The 25,144-nt window shown below is 42.6% G+C and overlaps 1 long non-coding RNA gene across 1 annotated transcript in view; it reads left to right on the forward strand.

Annotated features, from left to right (window-relative positions):
- Positions 1-6,865: 6,865 nt before the first annotated feature.
- LOC122120906 overlaps positions 6,866-25,144 on the forward strand; it is a 33,764-nt gene continuing 15,485 nt past the window's right edge. Inside the window, exons 1-2 of the long non-coding RNA XR_006149811.1 lie at positions 6,866-6,944; positions 8,159-8,292. This is a non-coding gene — a long non-coding RNA (uncharacterized LOC122120906). The remainder of the gene's footprint in view (positions 6,945-8,158; positions 8,293-25,144) is intronic.

A 25,144-nucleotide genomic window follows, 5' to 3' on the forward strand; every position in this document is an offset into this window, starting at 1 on the left:
GTAGATTGAACAGATCGTGTGGCCTGCTGCCTTTCCCATTACACATGTCGTCAGTTTCTGGTGTGCTTGTTGTTAATTAGGTGAACTGGTAGTCTGTGAAAGAATAAGGATGAGGACTCCAGGTGGGGCTGGGCCTGGGGCTGGACTTGTGGGGAAAGGTAGGAACCAGACTCTTGGGTGGTGTCAGCCAGGGCTAGGCTCAGGCAGCAGTCTGGGGAAACTCAGGACTTGCTACTGGCTGCAGTGCTGGATGGCATGTGTCCAGTACAGCCATGCTGAGCACATCCCATTTTTCTTGTTCACTGAGTTCTCAGCCCAGGGCCTTTGCACATTCTGTATTTGCACGTGAGTTGCTTTCTCTTATTTCCATTACTTTAGTCTGGTGAATTGTGGGTTTGCAAAGTTTCTCTGACCATTCCATCTAAAACAGCTACTAGAAGTCAGGTGTCTGTGGCTCATGCCTCCAATCCTAGCTATTTGAGAAATCTGAGGATCTCAGTTCAAAAGTATCCTGCGGAAGAAAGTCCTTGAGGTTCTTACCTCCAATTAGCCAGAAAAAAGCTGAAGTGGAAGTGTGTCTCATATGGTAGAACAGCAGCCTGGAGTAGACTGAAGCTCAGCAACCACATTTGAGTGTCCCCAACCACCAAGCAGATGGCTTGTCTTAGCAGACATCCTGTTGAAATTGGAAAAGGTTGGAAATTGTTGAACCTGGCTGCCTTTTTTTTTTTTTTGTAAAAATACCATATAGAGGGGTTAGAATTACATGGGCAAGGTAATGAGTACATTTCTTATCAAGCATTGTAGCCTCCTCCTTTGTTTCCCCTTCCCATCCCTTCCCATTCTCCCTGCACCCCCCCCCCAATCCTCCCCCTCCCTTACTAAAATTGTAAAGATCATTTTCGACATGACGACTTGTACATCTCATTGTTGCAATGGGTCCACCTTGCAGAGCAGAAGGTGCTTGGGACAGCTGGGCACATTCAGTTTGGCTTCTGTCTACTAGGCTAGGGCTTGCAAGCTTAAGGAGTATGTGACGTGATACTAATTTGGTTGGTTCAGGCTAGCATTGACTAACACATGTAGTAGGCCCAGCATAGGTATTCATGTCTGTAATTCTAACTATTCATTAGAGATCTGAGATCTGAGGACAAAGGTTTGAGGCCAGCACAAGCAGGAGAATCCAAGAGAACCTTATCTCCAATTAAACATCAAAAAGCCTAAAGTGGAGGTGTGGCTCTCAAGGGTTAGAGCACCAACACAAGGGACAGGGCCTGGGACCTAATTAAAGCCCCAGTACTGGCACAATAAACAAAGAAAACCAAATGATAAAACCTGCAGTGTAGGTGAGCAGAGGAGAAATTGTTTCACAAAATATACACTGAGGTTTTTTTAAAAAAATATTATTACCGTAAAGGTGATGTAGAGAGGGGTCACAGTTACATAAGTCAGGTAACGAGTGCATTCCTTTTTGGACAATGTCATCCCTTCTCTTGCGTTCTCCCCACTTTTCCCTCTAGTCCCCACCCAATAAGTTGTAGAGTCCATTTTCAACATTGCCTATTGAATACTCCTGCTGCGTTTGTTCACTCTTTGTCCCTCCATTTTGGTGTTCCACCTTACCCTCCCAAAGACAGATAAATGAACAAGACAAGAGGAAAGGAAAATGAAAATAGCAACAAAGACATTTTTCCTGGAGTTCATTTTGATAAATATTATTTTATATGAGCAGATGTACATAGTTGTTGAGCCTCTGTGACCCTCTCCTAAGAATATCCTCCTGGTGTCACTCTGTGCATTCACTCCATCTTACTGACCAATGTATGGCTTGATATGTGGTGTGAGTGTGTGTGTGTGTGTGTGTGTGTGTGTGTGTGTGTGTGTGTTTGTGTGTGTGTGTTTAATACCATGCTGGGATTTAAACTCAGAGCCTTGTGATATTGCTTGGAATTTGTCTGCTAATGCTGGCTCCAGACCTCGATTCTCAGCTCTCAGCCTCTTTAGCAGCTAGAATTTTAGGTAAGAGCAGCAATGTGTCTTTTCTTTTCTTTACTTTTTTGGCCAGTCTTTGGGCTTGACCTCAGGGCCTGCCCACTGTTACTGAGCTTCTTTTGTTGAAGGCAATTAATCTACCACTTGAGCCACAGCACCACTTCTGGCTCTTTCTGTTTATGTGTTAGTGAGGAATCAAACCCAGGGCTTCATGCATGCTTAGCAATCACTGTACCACAAAGCCTTATTCTAGGCCCCTGCTTTTTTAACTCTTTTTAAAAAAATAATCCAGGAACTTCTAGGAATTTATACTTTTTTTTTTATCAACTTTGTAGTGACTCTGTGAGGATATTGACATAAGAAAGACATAGCTGTGTTCTGTAGACCATGTCCTGTTGGTTTAATTTGTAAAAGTCACTATTTCTAAAGGTTGAAGTAGCAGCAGTAAGTGTCAGTCATTGGCTTAACTTTAAAAAATGCCTCTTTTGAGGCAAGTTTTTTCTTCTACACTGGAGTTTGAAGTCAGCACTTTGTGTTGCAAGGCAGGCATGCTACCATGGGACCCAGGCCCTTATTTCTTTATTTTCTGTAGTTATTTTTTGAGATAGCATCTCACTTTCCATCCCTGTTGGCATGGACTGCTGGTCCTAGGCTGGCAGGTGCACATTGCTGCTTCCTGCTGAATTTTCTGTTGAGGTGGGATCTCAACAACTTTTTGGCTTGGGGCTGACCTGAACCCTTGATCCTCCCGATTTTTCTGTCTGCTTATGGAACACAGCAGTGTGCTAGGCCCAAACATCACCCTCCTGGAGGCATCAGAGATGCAAGGACATGCTTTTCACTGTGGTGATACAGAATTACTTAGTTACTGCACTTAGAAGTATATCTGTGTGCTAGTTTAGAACTTTGTAGATCTTTGGAAAGTTACTCTGTCATGCCTTTTGTTTCTTATTTTATGCTGAGCAGTCACCATACTAATTAAGAGATTAATTAAGAGATGGGAGACATTGTTGTCAGACACTTTGTACTCATACACTGTTTTATAGAATGGAAACTTCTTTGTACAACTACTTAAAGATAATAATAATAATGAAAAGAATGTTTCTATCACAAAAAAAAAGAAGTGAGCAGTTGTGTGATATCAGAGCATCTAGATTTTCTGCAGCAAGTGTAAGCTCCGTTTTCATTCTTAGGAGCCTAAAAGGAGGATTCCCCTATAGAAGATTCCCACATGGCGGATTTGCCCTTAGTGTTCACTTAATTTTCCTTGGGTGCTTTGCCCTTCCTGTTGCTTTATTTTTCCATAGGTTCTTCACATTTCCTCCCCAGTTTTCTTCACTCCTAAAAGGCTATTCATTGTCTTCCTAACACTCCCTAAGTGCTTTGCAATTTTGACCTTCCTGTTTCTTTCTCTTACTTACCTATATGATGGTGGAAGGGAGAAGCGGTGACTGGTGAGTTTGAGTCTTATTTTTTAACAAGGTTTGGATTCTGAGTGCTGGTGACTGAGTTGATAGCCGCCTTCAGAGGCTAAGAATAAGATGGATGGAGGAGGGTGGGTAACTGGCCCAGCATGGCTTAGTGGCCTGAGTCGGAAAAGAAAGACATGTATAGGACAGGGGCAGTGACTTCAGGGCACCTTTATCTCTGTCTCTCAAGTCCTCTTGGCTAGCTGGGTAGTAATGGATATTGGAACTTGGTTAGTGTCCCCAAAATATTGCAGCAGAAGCCTAGAGATACTTATGTAGTTCATTTAATTAAATTAATTAATTATTTTGGGTTGTCACTGGGGCTTGAGCTTTATTCTTTCAAGGCTGGTGCTCTACCACTTGAGGAATACCTTTACCTCTGGCTCCTGGCTTTTTGCTTGTTAATTGGAGCTAAGAGTCTCATGGACTATTCTGTCCAGGCTGGCTTTGAAGTGTGATTCTCAACCTCACCTTCCTAAGTAGTTAGGATTACAAGTATAAGCCACCAGCAAGTGGCCACCATTTGTATAAAATCTTTACCCAGTTTGCCTTTGGAAATTGAGATTGATTCTTTTCTTATATAATGACATGCCTTTTGTTTACCTTCTCTCTCTGGCTGTTGAATTTGGTGGCTTAAGCTGCATCCTTAGACTGTTGATTAGCTGAGCCTCCCCAAGCAGGCTTCTCAAAAGTCACAGCCCCATACCAATCCTCTACCCTTCCTTTAGTCCTCTGAATCTTTTCATTTTCAGTTTGAAATTTCCAGGGTTTAGGGTTCTGGGGTTCAGTGACTCTGAAATCCTGTGTGAGTTTTTTGTTTTTTTTTCCAGGCTGCTACACACAATAAGCTTAAATTTTGAAGTGTAATGCAATTCCAAATAATGTGTGTGTGTGTGTGTGTGTGTGTGTGTGTGTGTGTGTGTGTGTTGGGGCTCTTTAACCTAAATGTATACCCACAGGTGGCCTTGTCCTGGGCCCTTCAGGAATCCTGTGGCTTGGGAGGTAGAGCCAGTTGAAAGATTTGGGGCAGATGGCACCTTTTTTGGCTGAGCAAGAAGTGAATTCCAATAGGACTTGGTAAGGATGGTTTCTCCATGACTCTTGCCCACCCTGATCCATGCTGCCTCACCATGGCCCAGACTTTTCCAGTGGATTCACGGCCTAGTTCTTTCTATGACCATTTATGGAAGTCACCACTTTCTTATTAAACACTTTTGACTTGGGGGAATGAGACTCTTCCATATGCTAGGTGATAAATAGGTGCGGAGTGTGTCAGACACACACATCTACACTCATCCAAGCAGTTATACTTCCAACAGAAGGTGGTTAGCAGCAGAGAAAGAATACTGTCAGCCACTGAATCCCGTTTTCTGTCCTGTATATCATTTTTACAGTAAGTTGGCTCAAATTTCATCCAAGCAAGCTTTGGCCAAGAACCCAGAGTTTTTTCTTTTTTATTGATGTTTTTTATTGTGAAAATACTGTACAGAGGGGTTACAATTACATGGGCAAGATAATGCAAACAACATTGAGATACCACCTCACCGCAGTTAGAATGGCTATAATCAAGAACTTTAATAACAACAGATGCTGGAGGGGATGTGGACAGAAGGGAACCTTTCTGCATTGTTGGTGGGAGTGTAAACTTGTTCAACCACTTTGGAAAGCAGTATGGAGGTTCCTCAAAAGACTCCACATAGAGCTCCCCTATGACCCAGCAATCCCACTTTTGGGCATTTGCCCAAATGATCACAAACAAGGCCACACTAAAGCCACCAGCACGATTATGTTTATTGCAGCATTATTTACCATAGCTAAGATATGGAACCAACCCAGATGCCCCTGAGTAGATGAATGGATGAAGAAAATGTGATATATATACACAATGGAATTCTATGCCTCCATCAGAAAGAATGACATTGTCCCATTTGCCAGGAAATGGAAAGACTTGGAAAAAATTATATTAAGTGAAGTAAGCCAGGCCCAAAGAAACATAGGTCCCATGGTTTCCCTTATTTGCAATAACTAGTATATTTCTGAGTCAAGTAGAAAAGGTCAGATAAGTTGATGTTAGGGAAATGAACCCTAAGATATGTATTCAAATGTTTCTTTCAGGTGATTGTTTCTATCACATTTATAAGATGGTTTTTTTTGTTGTTGTTGCTTTGTATGTCCCTCCCCCATGTTATAACCCCTGCTTTCACTGTATTTGAGGTTAGTATAATTTGTGGAGGGAAAGGGAAAAAGCAAATAGTTTAAATAGGGATACAGGTGGATCCATTGCAACAATGAGATGTACAAGAACCAGATTTTAATCAGTCTCGTTGAGAAGCATCACCAAGAAATGGGCCCAAGGAATTGTGAGTCTCCAGGGAGTGCCTTAGCAGTGCAAGCTTGATGCTGCCTGGGTTTTTTTTTTTTTTTTTTTTTTTTTAAATTTTATTTTATTTTATTTGAGAACATACTGTACAGAGGGGTTACAATTACATGGGCAGGATAATGCATACATTTCTTACCAAGCATTGCAGTCTCCTCCTTTGTTTACCCTTCACCTCCCTTCCCAGCCTCCCCCCTCCCTCCCAACCAATCATACCCCCCCTCCCCCCCCACCAACATTGTAAAGCTGGTTTTGACATGACATTTTGTACTTCTCATTGTTGCAACAGGTCCACCTGAATCCTTAAACGACTTGTTTGTCCCCATCTCCTCCACATGTTATACTGACATCAAATATAGTGAAAGCGGGTGTTACACTGTGGGGGAGGGACATACAAAGCAACAAAGAAATAATCTTATAAATGCGTTAGAAACACATGCATGAAAGAAACAAAAACATTAAAATACATATTTGAGGTTTTGTTTTCCTAACATCACATTCTCTGACTTTTTCCGCTTGACTCATACCTATACTAGATATTGCAAATAAGGGAAACCATGGGACCTATGTTTCTTTGGGCCTGGCTTACTTCACTTAATATAATTTTTTCCAAGCCTTTCCATTTCCTAACAAATGCGGAAATGTCATTCTTTCTGATGGAAGACATTCTTTTTTTTTTTTTTTTTTTTTTTTTTTTGGGTCCGGTCGTGGGGCCTGAACTCTGGGCCTGGGCACTGTCCCTTAGCTCTTCAGCTCAAGGCTAGCGCTCTACCACTTGAGCCACAGCGCCACTTCCGGCTTTTTTTCTTTTTGCTTATGTGGTGCTGAGGAATCGAACCCAGGGCCTCAGGCATGCAAGGCAAGCGCTCTACCACTGAGCCACCTTCCCAGCCCCTGCCTGGGTTTAAAGCTGGACCTGCGTGTCCAATTCTGGGCAGGATTTTCTTCCATTGCACTTGGAATCCATTCTAAGACCTTTTGAGTTTCTTCTAATGTATTTTCTAATCCTTTCCTTCTGCAGGTTTCCCGACTCCTTGGCTCACCCTGACTGCATCTCAGATATTTTACTTCTTAGTTTGCCACCTCTGTGGGAGAAGCAGTTCTCTGTGAGTAGGGGTGAGATGGTCAGGCAGGGAGGGAGGAGGAGGAGGAGGAGTCTGATGAGGAGTGGGATAGGGAGGCTCTGCTCTGTTTTACTGTCTGGAGCAGGAGGCTGAGCTCAGCTCAGAATTGCTGCAGTAGGGAATTGCTTGCAGAGATTGGAAGGACCCAGGAGAACTGGAGAATTTTTCTCGGGGAGGGACGGCCCTCTTTAACTTCTCTGTTCCCTTGATTGTCTCCAGGTTTGTCTTAGAAGTGTGATGGTAAGTCTGAGATTCAGGCTGTTCCCTAGCAAGTCAGTATGGGGAGCCCAGAATTTCTAGTTGGGTAAATCCAGGGAGAATTGAATATTAATGGCAAAAATACAGCAAGGGCAGAAAAGTCATGCAGATGGACACTGCAGTTCATGCCTGTAATCTTAGTGACTTGGGAGGGCCAGATTGGGAGGATCATGTTTCTGCCAGCCTGGGCAGAAACATCCACAAGATCCCTTTTCAAGTGAGCATTGGGTGTGGTGGTATGTGGCTGTCATCTCAGTCACAATGAGAATCCTAGTATATGAGGATGGAGGCCCAGGTATACACCCAGGAAGGAAGCAAGACCCTATTTTAATATTAGCACAAAAAGGTTTAGAAGCATGGCTCAACAGTAGAGCACCTGCTTAGCAAGCACAAGGCTCTGAGTTTGATCTCTTGTACTTAAAACTAAAAAGCACATGAAGGTAGCAAGCAGTTTAGCAGGTTAGCAGAAGAAAACCAGCTTCCTTTCTAAGTGAAGAACTGGGACCCACAACTCCACTTAGTGTCTGACATGCCACTCAGTTGTCTCCTCCTGGGAGCTTTCCAGGATTTCCTAGTGCTCCATCCTTATTCCTCAAAATGTCTAGTCAGACTGACTTGCTCCAAGACTCATGGCTGGTGACTCCCAGCAGTCTGTAGGACTGGCAGGTGTATCCTGTGTCCTGTGGAGACAGGGAAGGTTGTAGAAGGAAGCACTGATGCCCAGGTATGAGGATCTGTGACCATTATAGAGAGCCTTTCCAGGAGAGCCAGGCACACCTCTCTGCTCTCCAGCTTGCCTGCCTGCCATGTGACTGCCCTTTTTACCCATTTTTGCTGAAGACACACCCTGCCCACTGTCACCGTGTCAGGGGAGAGCTTCAGGCTGTGGGCCAGAGTTTGTGTCAGATCTGAGGTCCTGGTGTCCTCTTCTCCCACAGGCCTCTGTCAACATCTTGGTGTTGCTCTGCTGTTTCCCAGTGTCCTGGACCACAGGAGCCCCCGGAGGAGAAAAGCAGAGGTCTTCAGGACAATCTGCCTTCTGCTCACAGACCTGCGTATGCACACCATGCAGGTGAGAATACCAGAGCTCCAGAGGACAGAGGCATTTCTGGGTCAAGCCCCATTCCTGTCCTGTGTACCCATCCTCGACCAGCCTGCTTCTTTTTCCCCCTCCCCATCAGCTTCTGTGGGTGAAGCAGGCATCTTTAACCATGCCAGGGTAGGGCGGGGCTTCTACACATGTGGTTATCCACATGGAGGGCACCATGGCCTCAGTCATTTATGTCTCTAAGCTATAATTGCATATTATTTTCTTAGCAGCCATCAAGGGCTTCAGTGAGCTATGGAAACATGCGCTGTGGAAACTTGATCTTTTTTTTTTTTTTTTTTTTAATTTTATTTTATTTTATTTGAGAACATACTGTACAGAGGGGTTACAATTACATGGGCAGGATAATGCATACATTTCTTACCAAGCATTGCAGCCTCCTCCTTTGTTTACCCTTCACCTCCCTTCCCAGCCTCCCCCCTCCCTCCCACCCAACCATACCCCCCCCCCCCCCACCGACATTGTAAAGCTGGTTTTGACATGACTTTTTGTACTTCTCATTGTTGCAACAGGTCCACCTGAATCCTTAAACGACTTGTTTGTCCCCATCTCCTCCACATGTTATACTGACATCAAATATAGTGAAAGCGGGGGTTACACTGTGGGGGAGGGACATACAAAGCAACAAAGAAATAATCTTATAAATGCATTAGAAACACATGCATGAAAGAAACAAAAACATTAAAATACATATTTGAGGTTTCGTTTTCCTAACATCACATTATCTGACTTTTTCCGCTTGACTCATACCTATACTAGATATTGCAAATAAGGGAAACCATGGGACCTATGTTTCTTTGGGCCTGGCTTACTTCACTTAATATAATTTTTTCCAAGCCTTTCCATTTCCTAACAAATGGGGCAATGTCATTCTTTCTGATGGAGGCATAGAATTCCATTGTGTATATATACCACATCTTCTTGATCCATTCATCTACTGAGGGGCATCTGGGTTGGTTCCATGTCTTAGCTATGGTAAATAATGCTGCAATAAACATAGTTGTGCTGGTAGCTTTAGTGTGGCCTTGTTTGTGATCATTTGGGTAAATGCCCAGAAGTGGGATTGCTGGGTCATTGGGGAGCTCTATGTGGAGTCTTTTGAGGAACCTCCATACTGCTTTCCAAAGTGGTTGAACAAGTTTACATTCCCACCAACAATGAAGTAAGGTTCCTTTCTGTCCACATCCCCTCCAGCATCTGTTGTTGTTAGAGTTCTTGATTTTTGCTGTTCTAACTGGAGTGAGGTGATATCTCAATGTTGTTTTGATTTGCATTTCTTTTATGGCTAGGGATGTTGAACATTTCTTCATGTGTCTATTGGCCATCCTTCTTTCTTCTTCAGAGAAGCTTCTCTTTAAGTCTTTCGCCCACTTACTTATTGGGCGGTTGTGGAAACTTGATCTTATCTTGGCTCTTTCCAGGTCGCTCTGCTTTATCCTGATGCTTGAGTGGTTGGGCTGCTCCCACTTCTTTGAAACCAAGCAGCACACACAGCCAACCTCAAAGTTGAGTCTTTGAGTTCACTCTGGAAGCAGAGCAAATCTGGGCCCTTGGGTCTCCTGCCTCTCCCAGGGCCTTTTGCTCTGTCAGGGTTGGGGGTGCTGCTGTGGCTGAAGTGTATATGTGCTAATTATCCATCCTGTAGATCAGGGGCAACTCTGGGGATCATCTCTGTTCTAATTATGCATCCTGAAACTGGAGACAGACGTGAACCCAAAGCTCACCGGTCTCCCTACCCACACAAGCCCTTCTTTCTTTGGAGCCACAGTAATGCTTTGATCTCCTGGAACTTTTCCGTGGTCACTGGAAACCCTGACTGGATGTCTTTTGATCTCCTCTTCTTATAAAATCACCAATATTCTACCTTGATAACCTTAGCTACTTCAAGTATCCCCTTCTTCCAGCAACTCCACTTCTAAACACAATAGTCAAGTTAAGCATCTTCCTCCAGGTGCACAGCTGCTCTGGGGAAAGGCCCTGTGTGTGTGTGTGTTTGTGTGTGTGTGTGTGTGTGTGTGTGTGTTTGTGTGTGTGTGTGTGTGTGTGTGTGTCCTTTAAGAAAGGTTTGCCAGATGACATTATTTTGTTTTTTTGTGGATCTTGGGGCTTGAATTCAAAGGCACGCTACCACTTTGAGCCACAGCACCACTTCTGGTTTTCTTGGGGTTCGTTGGAGATAAAGAGTCACATGGACTTTCATGCCTGGGCTGGCTTTGAACCATGATCCTCAGATCTCAGCTTTCTGAAGAGCTAGAATTCAGAGGCATGAAGCACTAGTCCAGGTTAATCATTCTTCACTTGTTGGAGAAGTAGCCAAATTAGTGCATTGTTACTTGTTCATATTAAAAGCTTTACAATGAGATTAACTTTGAGGGACTCTAGTCTTGGATCCCAGGCAATTGTAATTTTATTGTTAGCATAAAATTTAGTATGTGTTGGTCTAACAGGTTGTTCTATGTGCATGGGACATTCAGGAAATGTTTACTGAATGAAAAATATCCTAAAGGTTTGTGAGAGAGGGTTGAGCTGTGAGAGATCCTTTGGCTTGAGTGCTGTGTGATGGCTTGTGATCTAGTTCTCAGTCACTGTTGGGTGACAGATGGTCTCAGAAGCTTAGCTTTGCCCTCCCTGGGGTATGCTGTGGTAATGATGGAAGGAAAGAGAGGTTGAGACTTAATATCCACTTACAGGTTTGAAAAACCTCTAATGTAAGATTCTAGGTGGTTTTCTTCATTTTCCCAATTTGAATATCATGGTAACTCTATTCTTTATGGTCGCCATGCTGCTTCAAAATTCTATGGTATTTTCTTCCTGGGTATATTATCTGATTGAATGCAGAAATGATATAGTAGGGTGAGAATTCAAAGAAGCCCTAAATGATACTGGGCAATTTTGGGAACTTACCCTTGAATGTAAAGGAAGGTATATTTGGGGGGCTTGTTAGCAAAGAGATGTCATTTGCACACCAACACCACTTTATTATTTTTTTAATTTTATTACTTTTTTTTTTTTTTAGTTGTGGGGCTTGAACTCAGGGCCTGTGCGCGTTCCCTGAGCTTTTTTTGCTCGAGGCTAGCACTCTACCACTTTGAGCCCACAGTACCACTTCTGGTTTTCTGGTGGTTAGTTGGAGATAAGAGTGTCATGGCTTTCTTGCCCTGACTGGCTTTGAACTGCAATATTCAGCTGTCAGCCTCCTGAGTAGCAAGGATTACAGGTGTGCCACCAGTACCTGGCCAACATCACTTTAATTGATTTTCTCAAGTGAGTTTTTTCTTTTTCTTCTAAATTTTTCTACAGTCTATTATTCCATCCAGGGTTATATGTTACGTTTATTGGCATGACTTTCTAGTCTCCAGTCATTGGGAACAACCCATTAGTCTTCATTTACTTTCTGTGACATCTTTGTAGAATATATGACAACTATATTATGGAAAATAGTTTGAGATTTTCTGACCTATTCCACAAATTAGTTTTGGGCTTTGCATTTGGGGCAGAAATACCAGAGAGGTGACCGATGTGTTGTCCTGCTAATAAGATGGGTGCTTCTCTGGATACACAGAAGGTATAAGCCTCATGCACCCTTGTATTTCTCAGTCCATGGCCCAGAACTCTGTACAGGGAGGTGAACCACAACTAAAAGGCAGTTGAGACTCAACAGCATAGTATGGGCTATTGCGATGATGATGAATCTTCATGTTTGTTCTTCTAGGAAATTTGTCTCTCTCCCTCTTATTGCTTTGTTCTTTATAACCTGGGTAGGTACATGCTGTTTCATGAAGAGCCATAATTAGAGGGTGAATTTGACACTACTGTGCTGTGTTCTGTGGCATCGTGTATGTCCCTCCATGGATTCTAGATTACATATTGAATGTGTACAAGAATTACTCATGGGGCTGGGAAGGTGGCTCAGTGGTAGAGTGCTTGCCTCTCATGCATGAGGCCCTTGGTTCGATTCCTCAGCACTACATAAGTAGAAAAAGCCGGACATGGCACTGTGGCTCAAGTGATAGAACACTAGCCTTGAGCTGAAGAGCTGAGGGACAGTGCCCAGGCCAAAATCAGGTGCCACCTGTGGCCAAAAAAATAAAAATCACTCAGGGGGTCTACACAGAATATCCAGTGTACCTCCTGCAGGGGTCTTCCCTCTGCCAGCCTGGGGTTGGGTGTTGGGGGATGGCTTAATGCTGTCTGTACTCAGCATCAGAAGGATATGAGAAAGGGTTGTTACAAAACACTGAGGTGTTAATGAGGTAGAGGGAGAAGTTTCTTCATTGGTGATTATCAGCTCCCTCAGCCTGTTGTGTTCCAAGAAGATTTCTCAACAGCCCACAGTGGACTTGCCTGTAACTTCCCATCTTTGTAAGTTTGGAGGTGACAGTTGTGTGATTGCTGTCAGGAGTAAATGTCCCCCCGAGCTTTTAACCAATGGAATTTGTGGTGCACTGTCAAAGTCTGTGAAGGAGCTGTGTCAGCCATATTAGCTAGCTCCTTCGTGGCCTCTGCTCTGGCTGATGTTGGCTTTCACCTCAAGAGGCCACATGAGGCTAATAAGATGGGTGCTTCTCTGGATACACAGAAGGTATAAGCCTCATGCACCCTTGTATTTCTCAGTCCATGGCCCAGAACTCTGTACAGGGAGGTGAACCACAACTAAAAGGCAGTTGAGACTCAACAGCATAGTATGGGCTATTGCGATGATGATGAATCTTCATGTTTGTTCTTCTAGTCTTTATAACCAGGTACTTGAGGTTGGATAATTGAAAGCAACAGACATCCAGGCTTCCCTGTGCCTCTTCAGTAAGCCTCTACCCTGTGACCTACTCACCTTCTAAGTTTAGGAGCCCAGAGGTCCATCCCATAGCTATGGAGGTTAGTTTCCACCTCCACATGACCTTGGGTGACATCTTCCTAGATTTTCTCTCCCACTTTGTTTCTTTATGGAGTCAGGTGTCCCATGATCCGACCACTGAGGTCTCGCTTTATTATATCTGCTGATGCTCTAATTGGTCAGGGTTGAGGGACACAGAAAGAACTTACAAAATCAAGTGCTAAGTTTCCTCAAGGAGAGAACTTTGAAGGACAGGGAAAGATACCCATAGAAGCAGGAGATGATGAACAAAAAGTAAATGGAGAGCATGTGCACCTGGAAAGAGCCAATTAGAAATCTGAAAAGTGAAAACATCTGCGGAACAATAACAATTATGTAACAATACCTAACCATTTTTGATAATGTTACACAATTATTTAACTATTGAATACAATAACAATTATTTAAAACCAATAAGGTACTTCATGATGAGCTTGATTTAGCCAAAGAGAGAATTGGAATTTTGGAGACCGTGAGGAAGATATTGACCCAGAACATCACTGAGAGATAAAGGAATGAAAACTGTGAAAGCCAAACTGGGCTGAAAAGGAAATGTTTGAGAAGTCCCAACCTGCTTTTCATTGGAAGTTCCACTAATTAATAAGTGAATCCGTAAAAGCAAGGCAGTATTTGAATAGGCGATATTTAAATGTTTGAACAGACTTGGGTGCTGAGGAGAATTTCAAGATTTCCGTATGGTCAGGCACATTGATGGTGGCAGCATCCACCAAAATATGGCAAGCTCACTCACAGTGAGCAACTTGGGAAATCATATATATACTAGGATTGTGATCTGAGGCCATCCCCAGACAAAAATGTGAGATCTGGAAAATAATTGAAATGAAAAATAGACGATTGGTATTGGACTGTGCTTATGTGGAAAAGCGCCTGCCTAGGAAGTACAAAGGTGTGAGTTCAAACTGGAGTACTGTAAAAACAAACCTCTGTACTTACCTTTGTGCTGGAGTCTGGAGTAGCAGCGTCCTTCCTCTCAGGTGCAACCTCTGGGCATCTGGGCTTTTTGCTCCTGCTGCAACTACTCTAAACTTGGATGGAGTTCAAGAGCCAGGACTGTAGAATTACATGAGTCTCGTTCAGATTCTTTGTTCCCTATGCAATGAGTCATGGAGCACATCAGGAAACACCTCAGGAGCCTCCTACAATCTTCTCAGTAGTACAGCATACTCAGCACTGAGAGCATTCAGGGGATATGTTGTAGTTTACTCAAAAACTGTAGCTACAAGCATTGGTATTTTTTTTCAGAAGGGTCATCTGAGGGGTGATAGGTAATGCCAAGTGTGATTGACCAGAAGTGTAGCTGTAGCTCAAGTGGTAAATTTCTGGCCTTGAGCAAAATAAAGCTTAAGAACAGGTCCTTAAGCAGCTAGGTCCTGAGTTCAAGTCCCTAGACACACACACACACACACACACACACACACACACACACACACACACTTTGTCTCTCTTTCTCTTTCTGTCTGTCTCTGACTGTCAGTCAGTCTGTCTTTCTGTCTGTCTGTCTGTCTCTCTCTCGCTCTCTCACACACGCACACACACACATCAACACAGAGTGATTGAAGCTGGGGGAGTTTGAGGAAGGTGAGGTTGTGTCATTGTTAGAATAGGTGCTTTTCTACAAAGCCTGCCTGGTTTTTCTTCAGGGCTGGGGCTCTGGCTCAGCTTGCCTTGCCAGTGTCTCATTGAATGGACATTTGTTTGAGGTCTCTGTCCCTTCACACCCTGCAGGTGGCTGGCTCAGCATATCTGTTAGCCATCAAGGAGCTGAATTTAGTGCCTCCACTTACAAACCTAGACCCCCTAGGTAGTGAAAAGAGATGAGTGCAAGAGAGGAACGATGAATGAGAAATAAAATGTTATTGTGAGTATTGTGTGTTGTTATACTGGGGTTTGAAACCAAGGCTTCATCCTTTTTAAGCAGACTTTCTACCACAGGAGTCATGCTGCCAGCCCTTTTACTCTGGTGGATTTTGAGATAAGACTTTGTTACTTCTTGAGCTGGTCTCTGGACTGTGAACCTGGTATTTATACTTTCTTCCCTAGCTGAGATGACAACTGTATATCACTATACACAGCATTTTGTTTTCTTTGGAGATGGAGTCTTTGGGACTTTTTACATAAGCTACTCTAGAAATCCAGTCCTCCCAGTATCCAGGATTACAAGTATATAGCACTGTGCCCAGCTTGAGCTCACATCCTTATTTTATCTTTTTTTTTGGGGGGGGGGGGTGGTCCAGTCATGAGGCCTGAACTCTGGACCTGGGCGCTGTCCCTCAGCTCTTCAGATCAAGGCTAGCACTCTACCACTTGAGCCACAGTGCCACTTCCGGCTTTTTTCTTTTTGCTTATGTGGTGCTGAGGAATAGCACTCAGGGTCTCATGCATGCAAGGCAAGCTCTCTTAATGCAGAGCCACCTTCCCAGCCCCTCCTTTTTTTTCTTATTTAAGTATTGAACTCACTTCTTAATATGCCATATTACATTAGTTCTTCTCAGTATTCTTTTCACTACTGTCTTACATCCAGTGTTAGCTTCTAGGTAATTGACAAGCCTTCGTAACCCTGGGTGGAAGTTGAAATTGCCTTCAAAACTTAGCTAAATTCTTCCTGTCTCTTCACCTCTTCTGTAAACTGAGGTGGTGGATGGCCTGTCCAAGCAGACAGCTATTCCGGGGAACCCTGCTTTATCCTTCTTATTTCATACCATGTCTGTAAACATAGCGAACCTTCCATGTAGGAATTTACGAAGAGAAATACATTGCTTGGCATGAATGGAGGCAAGCAGACCCAGGACCAGGACTGAATCTGTGTGAACCCTGAATTACAATGTCGTGGAGTGAGACAGTCCAGAGTTATCTGCAAATACTTTCTAGAGAAGACTGAGATTAAGGAGGAGTAAGAAAGAGGAAGATAGAAATCGGGAAACTGGTGCTGCTATCAGAGAAAGTGCAATTTTAGGGAAAATGATTCCTTGTCACCATAGCAGTATCGCAGTGGAATAAATAAAATAGGGATGAAGAGGGAGCTAACTAAATATCGTTGATACAAACAGTGCTTTAATTTTGTATGCATGTCTTCTACCATTGCAGTTTCTCTTCCAAATGAAGAGAAATACACTCTCTATAGACGTCAAAGAGTATGTGTGGTTCGTGCTTCTCATCTTAGCTACTCAGGAGGGTGAAATTTGGAGGATCATGGTTCAAAGCAAGCTTGGGCAGAAAAGTCCATAAAACTTTTTAATCTCCTAAATAACCAGCAAAATGTTGGGCTGGAGGCATGGCTCAATAGGTAGATAGAATGCCAGCTGGGCATGCAAGCTGAGCAAGTACAAGGCCTTGAGTTTGGATTCCAGTACTGCCAAAAGAAAACAGCACGGAGACTTTCTATCTGCTTTTTATCTTCAGCCTCCTCATTCAGTTATGTCTCATAACTCATAATCAGTTATACCTCTGCCCCTCTTCATAGTCCAGTGGTTTTATGACACAAAGATTGAATTTATCTTGGTGCAGATTTCCTGTTTAATTAGCTTCATGAAGCTTGAAACAAGTCTTTTTTCATAAATCATTTTTGGAACCAAATCAGCATTCTTCCAGGGGGTAAAAAATGTGGCCTGTCCTTTCATCTTTCACTTTGCAAAATTAATTTGATAACCAGGTTTTCCTGCCTTGGAGGGTGGCTGTGAGCCTCTCCTGTCATTTCTGATGATTACTGGAGTCTTCAGTTGGTGATTTACCTCACAGCTGGTGTCAACATCCTTGCTTTCCAAACAACCAAACTTTGCCTCAGGAAAGCATGGTTTAGGAATCATCCTGCAGACTAAAGAAACTGCTCTTAAGAAAACACCTCTCCCAAGAGAGCAGATCCTTCTGCACCAGCTCATTGTGTCTCAGAGAGTGTCACTGGCTCATCGGAGGAGAATAAAACTATAATAAAGTGGTGTCATTCATGGGATGTCCTGCGGACTGTCTAAGGGTGGACGGATTACTGAACCTCAACGTTTCCCCAAGCTGTGGTCCATCTGAATATCCTTTCTCAGTGTTTTGGGAGCTGTGTTTCTTTTCTTCCCGGGCCAGCATTACTCATAACTGCGGTGCAGAATATGTTTAATGAATTTCCATCTATAAAAGCAAAGGAAAACCCAAGTGCTTTGCTGTGCCTACTGCCTCAACGTGACAGAATACAGCATCTGCCAGATTCTTTCAAAGCACAAGAGAAAAGCTTTTTGTTAATAGTCTAGGACCTCTAATACATGGAAATTGAACAGCACACTCCTTAACAAGGCCTGGGTAACAGAAGAGATCAGAGAAGAAATAAAGCATTTCCTAGAACTCAATGAAAATGAAAACACCTCACAAAGAAACTTGTGGGACACAGCAAAAGCAGGCCTGAGGGGCAAATTTATTGCCCTCAGTGCCCACATCAAGAGAATGGAGACAGACCAAGTAAATAATCTCATGTTGCAACTAAAACAGCTAGAAAAACAAGAAAAAATGGGACCTAAAGCTACTAGACGAAGCCAGATAACCAAATTGAGAGCAGAGATTAACCAATTAGAAAATCAGAAAACCATAACCAAAATAAACCAAACAAAAAGCTGGTTCTTTGAAAAAATAAACAAAATTGATGGCCCGTTGGCAAGATTAATTACAAAAAGAAGAGAGGAAACCCATATTAATAGGATTAGGGATGCCACGGGAAACATCACAACACGTACCCAAGATATCCAAACAATTCTAACAGACTACTTTCAAAAGCTATACTCTCTAAAGGAAGAAAATCTGGCGGAAATGGATGCATTTTTAGAGAAATACAAGTTACCCAAACTGAGCAAAGAAGAAGTTAGCCAATTAAATAAGCCAATATCCTATAATGAGATACAGGAAGCTATCAAAAGTCTTCCAACAAAAAAAAGCCCAGGACCAGATGGATTCACAGCAGAATTCTATAAGACCTTTAAAGAAGAACTAATACCCATACTCCTCAAGCTCTTCAGAGAAACAGAGAAGGAGGGAGCTATCCCAAACTCATTCTACGAAGCCAATATCACACTCATCCCCAAACCAGGCAAAGACCCAACCAAAAAGGAGAATTACAGGCCAATCTCCTTGATGAACACAGATGCAAAGATCCTTAACAAGATTCTAGCTAACAGAATCCAGAAACACATAAAAAAAATAATACACTATGATCAGGTAGGCTTCATCCCAGAGACACAGGGATGGTTTAACATACGTAAGTCAATAAATGTAATCCAGCATATCAACAGAGCCAAGGTCAAGAATCACATGATTATCACCACAGATGCAGAAAAGGCCTTTGATAAAATTCAACATTCATTCATGCTAAAAGCTCTGGAGAAAATAGGAATAGAAGGAACATTTCTAAAAACAATAAAAGCCATTTATGACAGACCAATAGCCAATATTATACTTAATGGGGAAAAGCTACAACCAATCCTCCTAAAAACAGGAACAAGGCAAGGATGTCCACTGTCTCCACTCCTCTTCAACATAGTCCTAGAACCCTTAGCCAGGGCAATAAGGCAAGAAAAAGACATTAAAGGGATCCGCATAGGGAAAGAAGAAGTGAAACTATCCCTTTTTGCAGACGACATGATACTATACCTCCACGATCCCAAAAACTCCATCCCCAAACTTTTAGAAATCATAAGTCACTTCGGCAAAATAGCAGGATACAAAATAAACCCACAAAAATCAGTTGCCTTCCTATACACTGATAACGCACAGGAAGAGAGGGAAATAAAGGGAGCAACCCCATTCACAATAACCTCCCAAAAAATAAAATATTTAGGAATTAACCTAACCAAAGATGTAAAAGAACTATTTAATGAGAACTATAAAAAGTTAAAGAAAGAAATTGCAGAAGACACTAGGAAATGGAAAGACCTCCCATGCTCCTGGATAGGCCGACTTAATATAGTAAAGATGGTGATACTTCCAAAACTAATATACAAATTCAATGCAATTCCTATTAAAATCCCAATGACGTACATCACTGAAATACAGAAAACAGTCCAAAAATTTATATGGAACAACAAAAGACCTAGAATAGCCAAAACAATTCTAGGGGATAAAGACAATATGGGAGGGCTATCCATGCCGAACTTCAAACTCTACTACAGAGCTATAATCACAAAGACAGCATGGTACTGGCACAAAAACAGACCCGAAGACCAATGGAACAGAATAGAAGATCCAGATATAAATCCACAGGCCTACAGCCAGCTGATATTCAACAAAGGAGCCAAAGACATACAATGGAAGAAACACAGCCTCTTCAACCGCTGGTGCTGGGAAAACTGGGCAGCCACATGCAGAAAACTAAAAGTGGACCCCAGCCTATCACCATGCACCAACATCAACTCAAAATGGATTAAAGACCTTAACATTAAACCTGAATCTCTGAAACTACTGCAGGACAGAGTAGGAGAGACACTTGAACTAATAGGCACAGGAAGGAACTTCCTGAACAGAGTCCCAGGGTCACAACAAGTTGGAGAGAGACTCGACAAATGGGACTACCTTAAAATAAAAAGCTTCTGCACAGCTAAATCTATCGCAACTAAGCTAGAAAGACAACCAACTAATTGGGAAAAAATATTTACCAGCAATATATCAGACAAGGGGTTAACATCCTGTATATACAGGGAACTCAAGAAACTAATCCCTCCCAAACCTAACAAACCAATTACTAAATGGGCAAGGGAACTAAAGAGGGACTTCTCAAATGAAGAAATAAAAATGGCAAAGAAACACATGAGGAAATGTTCATCATCCCTGGTGGTGAAGGAAATGCAAATAAAGACAACCCTGAGATACCACCTTACCCCAGTCAGAATGTCCCACATCCACAAATCAGCCAACGACAAATGCTGGAGGGGATATGGAGAAAGAGGAACCCTATTACACTGCTGGTGGGAATGTACACTTATACAACCACTTTGGAAAGCATTCTGGAGGGTCCTTAGAAAGCTAAAGATTGACCTCCCTTACGACCCAGTCATACCACTTCTAGGCATCTACCCTGAACAACAGGAACCAATATACAAGGACACGTGCACCTCCATGTTTATTGCAGCACTGTTCGCAATAGCTAGGATATGGAAACAACCTAGGTGCCCCACCACAGATGAATGGATCCAAAAATTGTGGTATCTATACACAATGGAATATTATGCAGCCATTAGAAATGACAAAATAATGGCATTTGCAGGGAAATGGATGGAGCTAGAAGGAATCATGTTGAGCGAGGTAAGCCAAGAACGAAGAGACAAACGGTACATGGTCTCCCTGATAAGTGGATGATAAATCCAAAAGGTTAGGTGATAGGACAAAACTAACAGGACTTAAGAAACAAAGAACTCCCGCTCATCTGGTTGAACCACTACTAAATATCCCCATGCTGCTGATCACAAATATGGTATATAACATGTGAACACTGTTATATATTACAGACTGTGGTAGACAATTTGCTCCAGGGAAGTTAGAATGAACTTGTGACTTTGAAATTATGTAATCATTTAATCACAATCAAAAAAAAAAAAAGAACCTTGGGGAAGGGAGGGAGGGAGGGGATGGTAGGGGGAAAACAATGGAGGGGGGTAACAATGTTCAAGAGGAAGTGTACTCATAACCTCACTCATGTAACTGTAACCCTCTGTATAGTAGCTTTACAATAAAAAAAAAAAATAGTCTAGGACCTAAATCTTTCAAACCTGTGGTTACAATGGAAATGGTGCAAGAGATGTGGATGGGAGAAAGGACAGATGAGAGAATGGGGGTGAGACTGTCCTGGTGTGTGCTGGTCCCAGGCCAGCTGCCTGCCTGAGCCCCAGGAACGATCAGAGGCTAGATAAAAGGGAGAGAAGCTAAAAATCTGAGAACAGATGTGTTCTTAATCTATGTTTATTAGCTACTTGTCTGTGTAATCACAGAGTATCTCGGAGGCTGCTCTGCCTGTAAGTTGCTAGAATCTAGTTATCAAACAGATGAAATTGACTTTAGGAATAAAGGCATGATGAATGAAGGACAAAAGGTAGCATTTAAAGGCCAGTCACTTGAAGGAAGAAGGAGGAAATAGATACTCCTTCATTTTTTTCCCTTTCCATTGGCAGCACTGAGGTTTGAACTCAGGACCTCCTGCTTGCTAGGCAAGCCCCACCCCAACCATTTCTTTCATTGGCTGTTTGTTTGACGTTTCATTTTGACATGTCCTTAATGCACACCGTGCTCCTGGGTCAGCCTCATCCCTTCTATCACTCCCCTTCATCCTCTCTCCTCCTTCCTAAATCAGTCTCACCATGCTTTATTGCTTATTTTCATACACATCGACATAAAACATGGTGAACCCCTTGGCTACCCTTCACCCTCTCCATTCTCCCACCCCTTTGCACTAGTTCCTACACCACAGACAGGACATGTTCCACCTTCCTAATGTTTTGTGTGTGTGTGTGTGTGTGTGCACAGTATTTATTTATTTATTTATTTATTTTCATTGTAAAGATGCTATACAGAGGGTTACAGTTACATGAGTGAGGTAATGAGTACACTTCCTCTTGAACATTTTTATTTTAAGGTAGTCCCATTTGTCGAGTCTCTCTCCAACTTGTTGTGACCTTGCTTCCTAATGTTTTTGTTAAAGTTCATGGCACTTGTTCTCAGGAACTTTATTATGGCCCTTCACGCATGCATCTGTGGTACTTTAATCAGATTGATCACATATTTAGGTACAGGATTTGGTATGTGTTTACTTATATGTTTACCTTCTAGGTCTAGCAACCAAGTATGAGAGTGAATTTGTGTGTGCTGGTTATTTCTGAGCTAGGGTCTCACTTTGTGCCCAGGCATGTGCATGGACTGTCATCTGCCTGTTTTCTTTAAGTTTCCACTTGTTGCTTACACATGTGTACCACTTTACCCAAATCTCAGTGGCAAAGCTAAGCTGAAAACTTTCCTGCCTAGATGGGTCCTGCCCAATGTTAGCCCCCCAAGTAGTTAGGATTACGGGCATGGACCACCTTCATTGGCCATTCATTTCCTTATCCCCGACATTTTTTAAGGGACCAGTGAAGTGTCCAGACAGAGAATGTAAGAAGTAAGTGGTCTCTTCGGAGGTGACATTATATAACATCTTACTATATATCAGGTTTTTTCTAAGAAGCTTACATCATTTTTACCCTGTTTTGTTTGTGGCATTGTTTTTACCCTTAGGGACAGAAGAGAAAACAGGAGTATTGAGAAGGGAATTAATAGGTCTAATGTTACAAAGTGAGTGACTTAAAAGCTGTGGTTCAATCTCAGGAAACTTTTCACAATTTTTTATTTTGGCAGTTTGGAGTTCGAGCCTAGGACTTGATGCTTGCTAGGCAGGTGCTTTCCCACCAAGCTACATCTTGAGCCCTTTTTGTTTTGTTGTTATTATTGATTTATTATTGTTATTATTATAATACTGTAACAATATTATATTATTTATAACATAATATTAAATATTATATTTATAAATGTTATAACTCATGTAGTACCGTAATAAAATACTGGGTCTTAAACTCAGAGCCTAGAACTTTTGCTTGACTTTTCACTCAAAGTTGGTGCACTACCATTTGAGCCATAGCTGCACTTGTGGCTTTTTGCTAATTAATTGGAGATACAAGTGTTTTAGATTTGTGTGCCTGGGCCAGCTCTGAGCCATGATCCTTAGATCTCAGCCTCCTGAGTAACTTGGATTATAGGTATGAGTCACCACTGCCCTTCATGCTTAGGCTAGATGAGCCCAGAGCCTATTTTTCTAAAGTCAGTCAAAAGAAAAGTAAGTGTCCTGTCACCTTAAATGGCTTTGTGGTATCTGTTTGCTTCCTAGCATCCCTAGAGCATTCCATCTGTGTGGTTAGACACACTGGCAAGTCCTAACCCAGACTTTCTTCCTGGGTCTGGGACACTGGGCAGTGGGGAGATCCATGGGTGGTTGTCACTGCAGAGAATTGAGCCTGCAATGTGCAGTTGCTAACAGGTGTGTGGTCTTGGTAGACCAGTGAGCTGCTGCCAGCTTCAGCACACAGGAGTCAAGTTAGAAATGTGTGGGCAGGAATGGCCTGGAGAGCCCTGAGGTGCATCTGGAGGCTGGGTGAAGCCCTGGATGTGGTGTCAAAGGCAACAGGCAGGAGCAGGTGGTTCAGCTGCCAGGAGCAGCCAGGCCTGTCATGTGAGATTAGGGTGTGTGTGTGTGTGTGTGTGTGTGTGTGTGTGTGTGTGTGTGTGTGTGGTGGGTGGGGCGGGGTTGTGATGAAGGATAGCAGCCGGACAAGCCTTCTGGGAAGGAGCCTCCTGCCAGGCTGGCCGGGCCACCTCCTCCATAAAAAGCCAGAGGATTCCCAGGGATCTCTCTGTGCCTGAGTTGAGAGTGGTCATGATGTTTAAGAGACAGAAGGTAGAGAAAAGAGAACATGGCTTATAGCAAGGAAGAAACACAGAGGTTAGAAGTGGCTTAGCTGGACGCTGGTAGCTCACTCTGTAATCCTAGCTACTCAGGAGGCTGAGATCTGAGGATCGTGATTCAAAGCCAGCTGGTTAGGAAAGTCTTTGAGACTCTAATTAACCCCCAGAAAATGGGAAGTGAAGCTGTGGCTCAAAGTGGTAGAGTGCTAGCCATGAGCAAAAAAGAGCTTAGAGACAGCTACCAGGCCCCAAGTTCAAGCCCCATAACTGACCCCAAAATAATAATGATATGAAAAGAAGGGAACTGGGTGTGCATGGGATCAGAATTTGTGATGTCAACTCTCAAATTTAGGGCAATTTTTATGAAAGTTGAGAGAGGGAGAGAGAAGCAGAAGGAGGAAGAAGAGGAAGAAGGAGGAAGAGGTGAAGGAGAAGACTAACATTCACTTCTAGGGAAGAGGGAGTCATGCCAGCAAATGGCTTATAAACTAAAGATGTAGTTTAGAAACAAACTGGCAAAAAGGAAAAACCCCAAATGTGGCCATTTTCAGAAACCTCTTTATTTTATGAAAAGTAAGCAACAATCTTTTTGTTTAGGAAATGTCTTGTCTGGACTCACTGTCTTCTGTGAGTTAAATCAAGAACCGTTGGGGAATAGAGCTGAGAAAGAAAGTTCTTTAAAAGAAAGCTAAATCCTTGAAAATGATGGTTCTTACATGGTGCACTGCTGATAGATTCACATAAAAATGTTTGCTTTAACAAAGAAAGTTTTCTAGGCAGGAACTGATATCTCATGCCTATTATCTTAGCTATTGAGGAGGCTGAGATCTGCAGATTGTAGTTGGAAGCCAGCTTGGGCAGGAAAGTCCATGAGACTCTTTATTTCCAGTTAATCAGCCAAAAGCTGTCAGTGGAGGTGTGGTTCAAGTCAGGCTTGAGTGAAAAAACCAAGTGAGAGTACAATGCCCTGATTTTCAACCCCAGTACACACAGACACACACACAGACACAGACACACACACACACACACACACACACACAAAGACATACATACACACACAAATTCCTAGAATAACTGAAATGAAGAACAACGACTTGTCTGCTGTTAGGTGATCTTCCTGTGGATGACAAGAACAGTGAGTGTTCTTGGGAACTACTGCTTAGATAGAAGACTGGCCACTAAAGTACTAGTCCTGCAAAACAAGCTCTTTTGAGGCTGCAAATGCGGCTTTGGAAACAGAAGGTGTAAGGATTAGCTATGGATTGTGTAAGTTATGAAAACTTACTGAAGCAGTTAAGTAATTGTGATCTGATAGTCTAAATCCAAATATTTTCCAATTGAGTGTAGAAATTCACTTTTTAGATTTGTGGAATACAGGGAATAGAACCAGTTTGCTCATCTTAGACCAAAATTTCTTTGAGTCCTTTTCTTTCTGTCAGGTGAATGGCAAATTTCTCAGTGAGTGTACAGAAAGCTAGC

This window comes from Dipodomys spectabilis, unplaced genomic scaffold (genome assembly GCF_019054845.1).
Source record: "Dipodomys spectabilis isolate Male_0828 unplaced genomic scaffold, ASM1905484v1 ptg000178l, whole genome shotgun sequence".
NCBI lineage: Eukaryota > Metazoa > Chordata > Mammalia > Rodentia > Heteromyidae > Dipodomys > Dipodomys spectabilis.